This window comes from Pan paniscus, chromosome 12, assembly GCF_029289425.2.
Source record: "Pan paniscus chromosome 12, NHGRI_mPanPan1-v2.0_pri, whole genome shotgun sequence".
Taxonomy (NCBI): Eukaryota; Metazoa; Chordata; class Mammalia; order Primates; family Hominidae; genus Pan; species Pan paniscus.
Window position 1 is genome coordinate 112,825,241 of NC_073261.2, and position 12,555 is coordinate 112,837,795.

General features: G+C 36.8%; 1 long non-coding RNA gene across 1 annotated transcript in view; it reads left to right on the forward strand.

Annotated features, from left to right (window-relative positions):
• Positions 1-751: 751 nt before the first annotated feature.
• LOC117979079 (uncharacterized) overlaps positions 752-12,555 on the forward strand; it is a 50,121-nt gene continuing 38,317 nt past the window's right edge. Inside the window, exon 1 of the long non-coding RNA XR_004669719.2 lies at positions 752-1,120. This is a non-coding gene — a long non-coding RNA (uncharacterized LOC117979079). The remainder of the gene's footprint in view (positions 1,121-12,555) is intronic.

The window sequence follows — 12,555 nt, forward strand, 5'->3', positions numbered from 1 at the left end:
TCTCATTTGATGTGTGATTAAAAGTATAGACACAGAGACTTCTTCACATTTCACGTATCCTATGGAGTGCTGGCAGAAATGGAACATATGTTGGTACTTAGCAAAGAGAAGTGTATTAAAAGAGGCAATACCTTAAAACAGTGACCACTTAGTAAAAACATGAAAGACTGTGTCATTCCAGTCATTACCTATTCATTAGAAAAATAAATATTAACATTAATATAAACAACTTATTAATGATAATACAAAAACCTTAACCCCATTAGAAAAGAAATATATGATACTGAAGCTCTTATGGACTAGGAACTGGATAAAGTGCTTTATCAACATTATTTCATTTAGTCATGGCAATAAGCAGAATCACCTTTACCTCTGCTAAGATGCTATCTCCGTGAATACCTGAGGTATTTTCTTTCAGTGCCTTTGAAGTCCAAAAAAGATGATTTTAGCATTCTGTGGAAAGTGAAAGCGGAGTCTCTCCTCTTCCTGGATAATGCTCACAAACTGTTTGATATCGCTGCTGTACTGTCAAGAGATAACTCCTCCTTATTGTACAGGAGGTCAGACTGAAGTGGCTGGAATGCAGAGTAATGAGACTAACATTCCAAGGTCACTGTCCAGCTGCCTAATTCTTAAAACTTCTCCAGAAACCAGATGCAATTTCATGGCATTGATAAATAAATAAATCATGGGTAAAATTATTTTATTTTATATCTCTTAAAAAGTATAATAAAGAGCCATTGCCATTGCTTTTCTTAAGTAATAACAGTTAAGATGCTTTCATGTATCAACAAGTCTAACCTATGACTTAGAATTTCTATTTAAATTTTGATCTTCCTTTCCTTAAAATTATCTGCATAAAAATTAGCTGTCAGATTTCTTTTTTCCAGGTGCATACAGTGATCCTCAAAGTCATTTAGAGCCTCATCAGCATGTGGTTTGCAAAGAGCAGTCACGGTTTCTACCATTTCCTTATACTTAGTGAGATTTGTGGACTTTGAATGGTCACAATAATCAAATGAAGTTCTTAACTGCCAGAAAGAAAGCACAGGGGTCCAGAAAATTCCTCTGAAAGGATTACACATGAAGACCATCTCTTTCACCAAAGCCTGTAAAGCACGTAAGTGAATGCATATTAATGCAATGGTTTTCCTATTTCCTGATGGCACCAAAATTACATGGGTACATCTGCCATGTTTCCAAACTAATGACCAGGAACATCAATTAAATAAATAGACCAATGAGATAGGATGTTTCAGCCAACCCTGTTAACGTTATGGATAGGAAGTGAAGGCTACTTACTTAAAAACCATTGAGATGGCCAGGCCCAGTGGCTCACGCTTATAATCCCAGCATTTTGGGAGGCCAAGGTGGGCAGCTCACCTGAGATCAGGAGTTTGAGACAAGCCTAGCCAACATGGTGAAACCCTTTCTCTGCTAAAAATACGAAAAAAAAAAAAATTAGCCAGGCATGGTGGTGCACACCTGTAATCCCGGCTACTCAGGATGCTGAGGCAGGAGAATTGCTTGAGCCTAGGAGGTGAAGGTTGCAGTGAGCCAAGATTGTGCCACTGCACTCTAGCATGGGTGAGAAAGCAAAACTCCATCTTAAAAAAAAATCATTGAGATGACTGGACTAGGAAAATAGTGTTCTCTAAAACTGCATCTCACACAAATTTTAGGGGCAGGAAGCTAAACGATGGTCCTCCAACTGCTAGCATTGAGTGAGGGACCCATGCGATGCTTAAAAAAAATGTTGTCAGTACTAAATCTCACAATGCTGTAACTAGGGCAGGTGTTGCTTTGGAAGAACAAATAAAGAAAGTGCCACCAAAATCTCAACATGCCAAAGCGACGAATAAGTTTAGGCTTATTTATCAAGGTTGAAAAGCTGGTAGCAGTAGCATTGGGAAAACATGGTTAGCACAAGGGAATAGTTCTTGGGTAATCAAATCACCACCCAAGAAAATTGCAGTGCTCCTTTACTTATCATTTGGCCTAGGGTTTCTAACAGGGTTGTTACACACAAAATCAAAGAGTAATATTTATTGCTTTAAATGCTGTTTAATTACATATTTCTCAAAAATGTACAATAATTAATTGAAAAGAAGATATTAGCTAAATCATCTATATGTTATGTTCATAATTTAATCACTGTAAAAATAACTTCTACTTTCACCATTAGTGCACTAGAGCATGCAAATTCTAGCTAGTTCTTGTAAATTTCACAGCATATTAAAGTAATAGGTAATATATATTGTCTTAGAAATATGAAAAAAAGAAACTCAAAATTCTAATGTGTATGCTATTGCAAAACATAACAATACACAATCTATTTTTGCTAATATTTCTATAAAATATATTCAAACTATTCCATTGCTACACTCTGAAGATTTCAAGTCACGTGTATCGAGCTTTGAAAATAACAAATATTGGCTCACCTTCTGATTTTTCTGTAACAAGTTGTATATGCTGCAGCATTTTAATTAGATTCTTTGAACCTGGTTTTCCATTTAAAATGTAAATAATATTGCTTACTTTAAAAGGTTGATTTGAGAAAAAATGAGAAAATGTACACTGAGGTTACAGCACAGTGCCTGGCACTGAATAGATGCTTTAGTAGTGCTAGTAATTTCTCTCTCCATTCTTTTTTAAAAAGGTTGAACAGGTGGGTGTATTATAGTATATAAATGAAAAATTTCAAATAATTTAACATAAAAAACTCACATAACATATAATAAAATAGCATGATATCATATAAAAATTATACGTTGTTTGCAATAATGGTGAAAACTAACTCTACAAACTGAAAGGGAGGACTTCAAATGAAAACAATCATATGACATAATCATTAAACCAAGAAAGCTAGAGACATACAGCTGGGCTCAGAAAGATTGAATTCAGTTCTGGCTACTTCTCTATAAGAAGAATATTAAAGGATGAATTTAAATGTGTAAAAGATGGCAAGAAATTTGCCTCCAGACAACGAGTGTGAGTGGCACCAAAATATCTTAGAAAACAACCAATAAAAATATCAACTCATTGGATATTTTAACACCTCCATCTCAGCCCCCACCAGAACACATGTGCACATGTGCACGCATACACACACATACACACACACACACATGCAGAGGTGAAATGGAAATTTAGATGAGGCTGAAAGTGAAGGTAAGAGATAGGGTTTGGTGGGGAAGGGAAATTAGGATTCTTCATCCAATCTATGTCTATTCCAAGAGTGTGGAAAGACCCTTCTCAGTTGCAAGATTATGAACCCAAAGTTCCAGTTCTCAAAGTTTTGTTGTATTGTGTATGTCAAGGACAGTCTTTCTCTGATGTACTCAGAAGATCTAAATCATAAAAAGCTTTTTTATCTAGTGAAAATACACTGTAGTATAATAATCTGTTATAACATCAGCCCTCTTGCATGGGAAAGCTTTTATACAATCAGAAAACATGCATTGAAAATAACCATTGAATGAAATTCCTTTATAAAATGTTTAAATGTCCCACCAGGTAACCAAATGTACCTGAAGCTTTAACTGTTTTCCCAGGAATATGGGGCCAACCATTGGTTATAAACTATTTTAGTAATTTGTAAGTTACCACACCAATATATTCTATTTGGATTACTTTATCTTCTCCATGATGAGTCATGGAATGCAGAACTTTTAATAATAAAAGTTTCAGGACTCAGGAAAAACAAGGTAGTCATCCTGGTTTTCCATGAGCCCATGCTTAATTAACATTAGACTTATATCCTCTTAAATACCAGTTGTTTTTCCAAATTAAGTGCATAGCACTGATAAATGATGGGTTATCATAGGTAATTTGACTTAGACTGTGGAATTTATTCAAATTGTATATTTAAACAATTTCAGTATCAGCTGGTTTAACATAAAAATCTGACAAACTATTTTTTGGTATTTAATTTTTTTATTCTACTTGGTTAGCAGCTTTATACAAGGTAATTTGGTTATTCTGTGGTTTATAATAACATAACCATAATTACACCACATAATTAGACATTAGAATTTTAGAAATCCCATACCATTTTGGAACATATATTAATATTATTCACAATAATATAACCTAAAGAAGATTGAATATCATTTGGCAATCCCATGTAGCTAAACATGTTGAATTATTCAGTTTACCTCTTTTCTAGATGTTTTCTGGGGGCCTTCTGATTCATCCAAAGAGCCAGGCATTAGGAAAGACAATTTTGAAACTGATGTTTGATTTTTGGAAACCTGCTAACTATGTTAGAGGCTTAAAACACTCGATGTTATGAAATAGAATTCCAGATTACTATAAATTACTTATTTTGCCAAAATGATGACTCAAAAGGCAAAAACCTTTCATTACCTTTTACTATTACATGAAAATCCTGACCAAAGCCAAATTTTACCCTTGAATTAGTTTAACAATATTGTTTTCTTTCTTTTCTTTTTTTTTTTCTTCTTTTTTGAGATGGAGCTTCTCTCTTGTTGCCCATCCTAGAGTGCAATGGCATGACCTCTGCTCACCACAACTTCCACCTCCTGGGTTCAAGCAATTCTCCTACCTCAGCCTCCCGAGTAGCTGGGATTAGAGGCATGCACCACCATGCCCAGCTTATTTTGTGTTTTTAGTAAAGATGGGGTTTCTCCATGTTGGTCAGGCTGTCTCAAACTCCCAACCTCAGATGATCCACCTGCCTCAGCCTCCTAAAGTGCTGGGATTACAGGCATGAGCCACTGCACCAGGCCTAGTTTATTAATGTTAACCCCAATTATTAAAATAAAACCTTATAGTGGATTCCATCTAATCTTAACCAATTTAACTTTGATGTGGAGTCTTTACAAACCTTTTATAACCTTTTTGCTAAAGGACAGAAGAGTGTCTTAAGACAACCTTGCTGTGTGTTTATTTCAATGATCAATTTATGAAAAGATCCTATAATACCCTTTTGAATTTAGTTAATGTTTACACATGGGAGTTTTGCAAGATTAATTTTTACAATCTTTCTATAACTTTCTTAAACCTTCAGCTTTCTTGTCTAATTTAAGATAATCCTTCATGACTAGGCAAAATTTACATTTTACATTTCCTTGGCTTGTAATATTTTACTAGAACACATTCTATTGTTTTTACACATCATACATGTAAATTTACTTTTAATAGTTTAAATTACATGTTATGATGGTAACTTTTATAAATTTTTAACTTTAGTGTGAAACCTGGTAACTTATTTTGATTACATATTAGGCACAGAGAAAGTCTATTTCCAGCCTACTTAGGGATGTGGTTTATTTCATATGTCCCTGGGCCTTACCAAGTTGTAAAGCATGCAGTTTACAGCCTTGAAACACTTAGCAAACCTAGTGTCTGACTTATATGACTTAGACCACCTATTTACATTTTGATGATATATGTGTTTTACCAACGATCTCTTAAGACTTTTTTTGAATGACTAAAGTCACATAACATAAAAGGCATTACAGCTTTTATCTTTCCTTTAAAAAATATTTGATTTAAGCACTTATTTTTATTTATTTATTTATTTGTTTTTGAGATGGAGTCACCCAGGCTGGAGTGCAGTGGCATGATCTTGGATCACTCCAACCTCCGCCTCCCAGGTTCAAGCAATTCTCCTGCCTCAACCTCCTGAGTAGCTGGGATTACACATGCATGTCACCACCTGGCTAATTTTTTGTATTTTAGTAGAGACAGGGTTTCACTGTGTTGCCCAGGCTGGTCTCAAACTACTGAGCTCAGGCAATTCACCCATCTCGGCCTCCCAAAGTGCTAGGATTACAGGTGTGAGCCACCTAAGTGCTTATTTTTTAAGCCAATTAATTATAGCTTTGTTTTTATAGACATTACACACTATATATATACATACATATATATATAGAGAGAGAGAGACAGACAGACAGACAGAGAGTCTGAAGATTTAGTGTTTGTAAGATTTTTTATTTCCAGTTTCTTAATTGGATTACTGGCTTCAGGGTGGAGCCTTTGGAGGAACAGGGCCAGGAAAGCATGCATCTTTAGGGCTTAATAAGCAGGCACAGTGAAGCAAAGGCAGATCCCCAAAATAAAGTGTGCTATTTTATATTGGATCTTGGGTTCCCAAAAGGAGGGAGATAGTAAGGGAGAAGACAGTGCATTGCTTCTATCATTCATTTCATTGCAAGGCAACCCAAAGCCAATCAATCAATTTTGTAATTAGCCCATCTGTCATGGAAGTCTCATCTCTTAATAGGTGGTGGGGATGTTTCCATATTTTTCAGGTGGCCAAAACCATGCTTCTTCAATTCAAATGTGCAAAGAGTTAAGTATCCCTTCATAGTTACTATTAGCCAACCCTTAAAGTATATTTTCTACCTAGTTATTACATACCAAAGTTCTCTCATAATGCAAAGTAATTTCTGATGCCCCAAAACCTTAAAACCATCAGATAACACAATACAAAACAGAACAGAGCCTTTGATATTGAGAGGGATCTATTAACTTTTAATTCTTGAGGTTTCATGAGGAAGACAGAGGTTTTTTTTTCCCAAATTGGGATCTGTGGCACCTCCTCGGTTTTTCCCAAGGAGTCCCTGGCTACCAGAAGTTACCTTGGGGCCTTTCATTTGCATTAAGAATGACAAGAAATAATTCAGTCGACTGAGAAGAAAAAAAAAAAAACTTTTTTTCCAGAAAAACAAGATTCAAGAAGAGAAAAACATAAAAAGGCCTTTTAAATATACGTATAACTTAGATATCCACTTTTAATTATGCTGAGCACTCTTTAAAAAAATCATTTAAAATCCCTTGTTACTTGACTTAAGCCACACCAACCAGTTAAGATTTTTGGCTTTTGAACTTTACAAACAGTACCCTTATAGGTGAAACCAACAAGCCTTAATTAGATTATGACTTACCTGCGAGTGTACAAGGTATTTTCAAAGGAGAGGGTAAGCAGGTTTTGAAAACATCATTGCAAAATTGTGACTGAGACAGTGAAAGAGATCCAACCCAACAAACTCCATCTTGCTTCCTGCCCTCAAGATGTCCTTGCCTATCCCTGGGCATAGGCTGAACTAACTCTGGGAGGAGCCTGGTTTACAGTTTACAGTCCAAAACAAAGATGATAATAGCCCCTGCCTAAAATATACTTCCCTCTTGCCTGGGGAACAGATAATGAAACTAGCCACAAGATTAGAGACCATGGCTTAGGAGTCACACAGATGAAGGCTATAAGATTTTGACCCTCCCTAAACTACTCTCAAGATCTGTGCTTAAGTTATCTTGTAAACCTTATACTTAATGGATCAGCTGGGACCACCCAGATTGATAAACTGGCTTATCTGATTTTGTAGCCCCCTCCCAGGAACTGACTAAGCACCAGAAGACAGCCTCCATTGTAAAATGGTTGAAACTAAAACTATTGCCACGTGATTACAGGTCATGTTCCCAAGGACATGAAACCAGACGGAGGCCTGTGGCCAAATTTGTTACTGACCACTTTGTTGGATTGGCCTGAACAGCAAACATATGGGGTCCTAGGCCTACATTCTATCCCTAAGGTACCCTTTCTTTGGACAGAACTGTACAGAAAGACACACAAAGCACACCAGATTGGCTATAGCTTAAGAACAACCTCACAAATACTTTTTCATTAATTAAAACTTTACAGAGGAGATAAACAGTGACTTTTACTTTTCATTTAACCAGTCTGCACAGAGAGAAATAGGCCAGAGACTGGTAAGAATTTTTCACCCTTTTGCCGGCATGTCAGGTTTCTGGGTTCTCTCCCTGAGTGGCCCTAGTGACCCTGCTGGACTGTATGCAAACAAACACATTGCCATGAATTAAAAATATTTACAAACAGTTTACAAATTTTGGAGAAATTAGGCAAAGAGAGAGAAATATGACTTAAATTCTACTTTTTAAATTCTATTTATGAGAGTATACTGAACACATTTAAAGTATCAGGAAGCCTAAATCCAAATAGTTAGTTTAAGGTTAAAAGGCTAGTGTGCTCCATTAATTCCTCTGGCCCCAACAAAGGTAGCTTAGGAATTCCAGATAAATGGAAGAAATAATGACTTCACTAAGGGATTTAAGTATGAAAAAGTTAATTAGCCAAATGTCTCCAATTCCCTATTAGATTTTAAAGAATGTTTTATCATCCAAAATTTTCCTCATCTTTCTCCTCTACTTAATGGTTCCTTACTACATTGTTCCATAAATAACACTTTAAAATCTGTAATTTGAACTATTGGATAACTTCCAAATTAGACAAAATTAATTTTTCTCTGTAATAATATAACCCTTTTTGGCACATTTTGTATACAGAATTACATGTTAACTAGAATTCTTATCCTAAAACTTTAGTTAAACCTGAAAAAGCAAGAAATCTTGAGATAACATTTTCACAATTTTAGAAGCATATTTCCCCATATTCCAAACCTTTCCTAATCAGAAATGACCCAGATATTAAATGAATGTCAAAAATAACTTTAACATTTTAATTTATACAAAAGTTTACCTAAAACATTTATTGTTGGAGGCTGAAAGAATGAGGGTCGTGGCCAACTCAGTATACCACTGGAGGCTATATGAGCAAACAGCAAACTGTTCTCATGAATGCAGGATGTTGGCAAGCTGACAACTGTGTCTGCTGCCAGAAGGAATGCTGAAGGCATTCACGCCCCAGGGGCAGTGTTCCTTGTGGTTATCTATAGGAACATCTGGGGCCTGTTGTATAAATAAAACAATTATGAAAGCCTTTGATAAATCAAGCAGCTGACCAACCATTACCTCTTCCTCTCTGTTGATTCTACCTAATAAATATGAAGGGCTGTAGAAGCTCAGGGCCCTTGTTCCCTAGAAGCAAGGAGCCCCTGACTCCTTCTTTAAAACAGATCCTTTTGTCTTTGTCTTCATTTCTACCTTTGTCCTCCTTTGTTCAGTCCCAAACTGACAGCCAGAATTTATCCCATTCATTGTACTAAATTCTTCCACTTTTAATGAGGGAGACAGGAGACATCGATCAACATATGTAAAATGAACACTGGTTCTGTCTGAAAAGGGGAAACAACTCGAAGAGGGGAGGGAGCTTGGGGGCTTCCAGGTCATAGGCAGGTGGAAGAAAAATGGTTGCATTCTTTTGAGTTTCTGATTAACCTTTCCAAAGGAGGCAATCAGATATGCATTTATTTCAGTGAGCAGAGGAGTGACTTTGAATAGAATGGAAGGCAGGTGTTAGAAATGCTTGTTTCCTGGTGCCACAGAGAAATAGCACTGAAACATAAATTTATTTCTCTCAGCAAGGCCATTTTTACTTTCTGCAAAAAGGGTGCTCATGGCAGATGGAACAATGGTGAGAGCCTGCTTGAACAAAGGAAAAGCAGACATATTTATCCCTTACACATTTGGGTTGTCCTTACTGCTGTGTCCTACATCCATTGGCTGGTGCTGGACCTCACAGTCTTAAACTGATAGCTGATTTGCTAATAACCTAAAATTTTCCTAAACAGGTAAGTGCAAGGGAGAATAAAGCAGGAGAGGAAGTTGCTTATGAAAGGCTTAAGAAAGCAATAACATTTCCAAATAAGGAAGGGGCATAAGCTATGAGCTAAGACTTGCCTGGGCCTGCCAAGACATGCCTGACTAAGACAAAGCAACTAACTGGGCCAAAGTGTAAGAACTAATAGTTGATAGGAGGCTTTAGAGTAAGAAGCTATTATTTCTAGTGTCTGTTATTTTATTTTTAAACCAAGACAAGCTTTGAAGAGGAACTTTTCTACTTTCTACAATTTCCTCTTATTTTACTTTATAGTTCCTCTTCAAACTTGTTTAACATGTCTTGGCTTAGTTGTTTTGATTAACTCCTGGATGTACAGTACAACATAACACCTAAGAAGAAGGAGTATACTTATAGTTGTTATAGCGGTAAGAATTGAGGCTATGCTTTTTTTTTTTTTTTTTCTTTTTCTGGTTGATGAAATGCCAGGGTAGAAGGGATAGCCAATTGAACTAGGGTATAAGCACTGCTCTAATTATTTGGCAGAGTGTCCAGTAAAGGTCCTCCATAATACCACCATACATCCTTTTGGGGATGAATAAGAGCGGACTGATGGGTCAGCTCTTGGAAGTGCCTAACTTCACTGCATCCTGTTAAGTCTCCAAGGAATGCCAAAATTTTCCCCTTGTCATTGGAGACACGAGGTAAAATTGGTCTTGGAAGATGGAGGCTGGATGGCCCTCGGGGGCTGACCCGCAGGGTGCTGAACTTCAGGAAATAGCAGAGAAAGAGCTTGGCACAATTTGTTATTCCAGGCAGTGGAATCTTGAAAAAGAGCTACCGTGCAATCCATGTCTGCTTGATTTGAGGACCATCCCAGTGGAAAAGGGACAATATGGGCCTCTGGCCTACTGTGTGCACAAGTGTAACAGTTGCTTTTATTTGGAGTGCAGATGGAATATTTAATCCATTTTAGCCAGGCATTTACATCCTGATACCCTGTCTTAATTGTTATTGTTTGCTTTAGGTATTTTACTTTTGCTATAGAGACTTTGGTCTTGTCAATCTCCATAAGGTATAAGGAAATAGGCATTAAAAGTAATAACTTGAGATGAGTTAGATCTAGTTATATTAATAATAATAAGATGGGAAGTAGTTAAAGGGAAGAAAAGATAGCTAGATTATGTTTTCTTAGCTTTAACTTGGTAGAGCTTGACCCTGGAACAATGGCCCATGACTCTGATGGTGATGACACTTTATTGACTCGGGTATGATGTGTCCATCCTTTTCTGCTGTGCGAATGGCAGTCTCGGTGGTTAGCAGTGCAAGGTAGGGTTCTTCCCAGGCTGGCTTGAGTTTCCCCTGTTTCCACCCTTTTGATGAGGATGTGGTTCTTAGGCTGGTGCTGGTTTACTGGAAATTCTAGGGGTGGTACCTGTGCTAAAAGACTTTTGGTTTTGAGGGAAGGGAAAGTGGAAGAGAGACCAAGTATATAATTTTTAGTAAATTGATCCTTTGTTTTAAATATGGGGACATTAGCAGTGGACTTTATACTCCCCAGTGCCTTCTTGCTGAGACATTTCCTTTTCCTTAGTTTTACTTATGTCGTCTCTGAGGGACCCTTTGGGGCTCCTTGATGTAGCTGGAACAAGATTTCCTTTATAAGGGGTTTGGATAACATTTTTCAACCTTTTAATGTAGGTAAAAATCCACATTCTTATGCCTCCTTAAAATCCTTTTACCAAAAGTATATTTTACTTTCCTTACACACCTTGCACATAAACTGTTTCTTCAATAGTTTTACATTCAGGGGGCCTAATTTCTTTTAAATTGTACAACATTTCTTGCATAAATTCCCTTTTATAACTTTTCATGACTTTCACAGACAATCTTTGACATGCCTCAACTTTCTGACTTGTTGTAAACATCCCTTTCTTTAAACAACCAGTTAATTTATTTTAAGACAAGAATTTACCATATGACATTCTTTTTACATAAATTCTCCCCCCCCCCCTTTTTTTAAGATGATAGCCATCCTTTTCCAAAGCGAACTTCCTTCATGTTTGTGGACTAGACTGCCTAAGGCCATAAGATTAGAAGTTAGGATGAATACATGTTACACTGTTAATTTTAGCAAATTTTACTTTTGTTGAAAACTTCGTGTTTGGGATTTTAATTATCCTTTGCAATTAATAAGACATCATTTAGTCCAAATTAACTTAGAATTGGTATAGATGGTTCCTTCCTGGTTCTGTAAGTACTTTAAGGCTTGGCTGAGTGCAAACAGCTCGCACATTTGAGCAGACCAATTATTAGGCAATTTTCCTAACTTCATTTCTACAAGAGTTTGTTTCCCTATCAGTTACTGGATACCCATAGTGTCTTCTTCCCTCAGTCACCCAGGAGAACCATCTATCATCCTGCCCTGAAGGGAGTTCCTCCTATGTCTGGTCAGACCTCTGTATGGTCATAATTAAGGTTTAGATCTCCTGTTAGAAAACCTGCTGAGTTAAGGGAATTATCAGTGGTTAATGTTAAATCATCTTTTTCTAACAGAATAGCCTCATACTTTAAGGTTCTTGAGTTAGTAAGCTACTTTTTCGCTTTTGTTGACTTAGGATAGTTCTGACCTGGTGAGGTGTGCTCATAATGGGGTTTCCTTTAAAAGTTATTTTTCTACTTTCTTCTGTTGGCAAAGCAGTTGCCACTACAGACTGAATGCATTTGGGCCATCCGTGGGTTACTGGGTTAAGAATTTTTGATAGGAAGGTTATCACAGAATTTTTGATTGTCTGTGGCCTCCATGCTTTCAGGCTACACCCTTGTTTATACTGACAACAAGGTGGAATGGCTGCTTAAGGAGGGTAAAACTAGGACAGGGGCAGTTCAAACTAATAGATGTTTTAACCTTTCCACCTGTTGGATTTCTGGTAATCACCAAATGAGGAGGGGGTTTTTCCAGTCTTGCATGAGCTTCTTGTATAAGGGTTTTGTTTTTAGGGCATAAGAATCTATCCATAGACGACAGTATCTGACTAATCTTAAAATTTCCT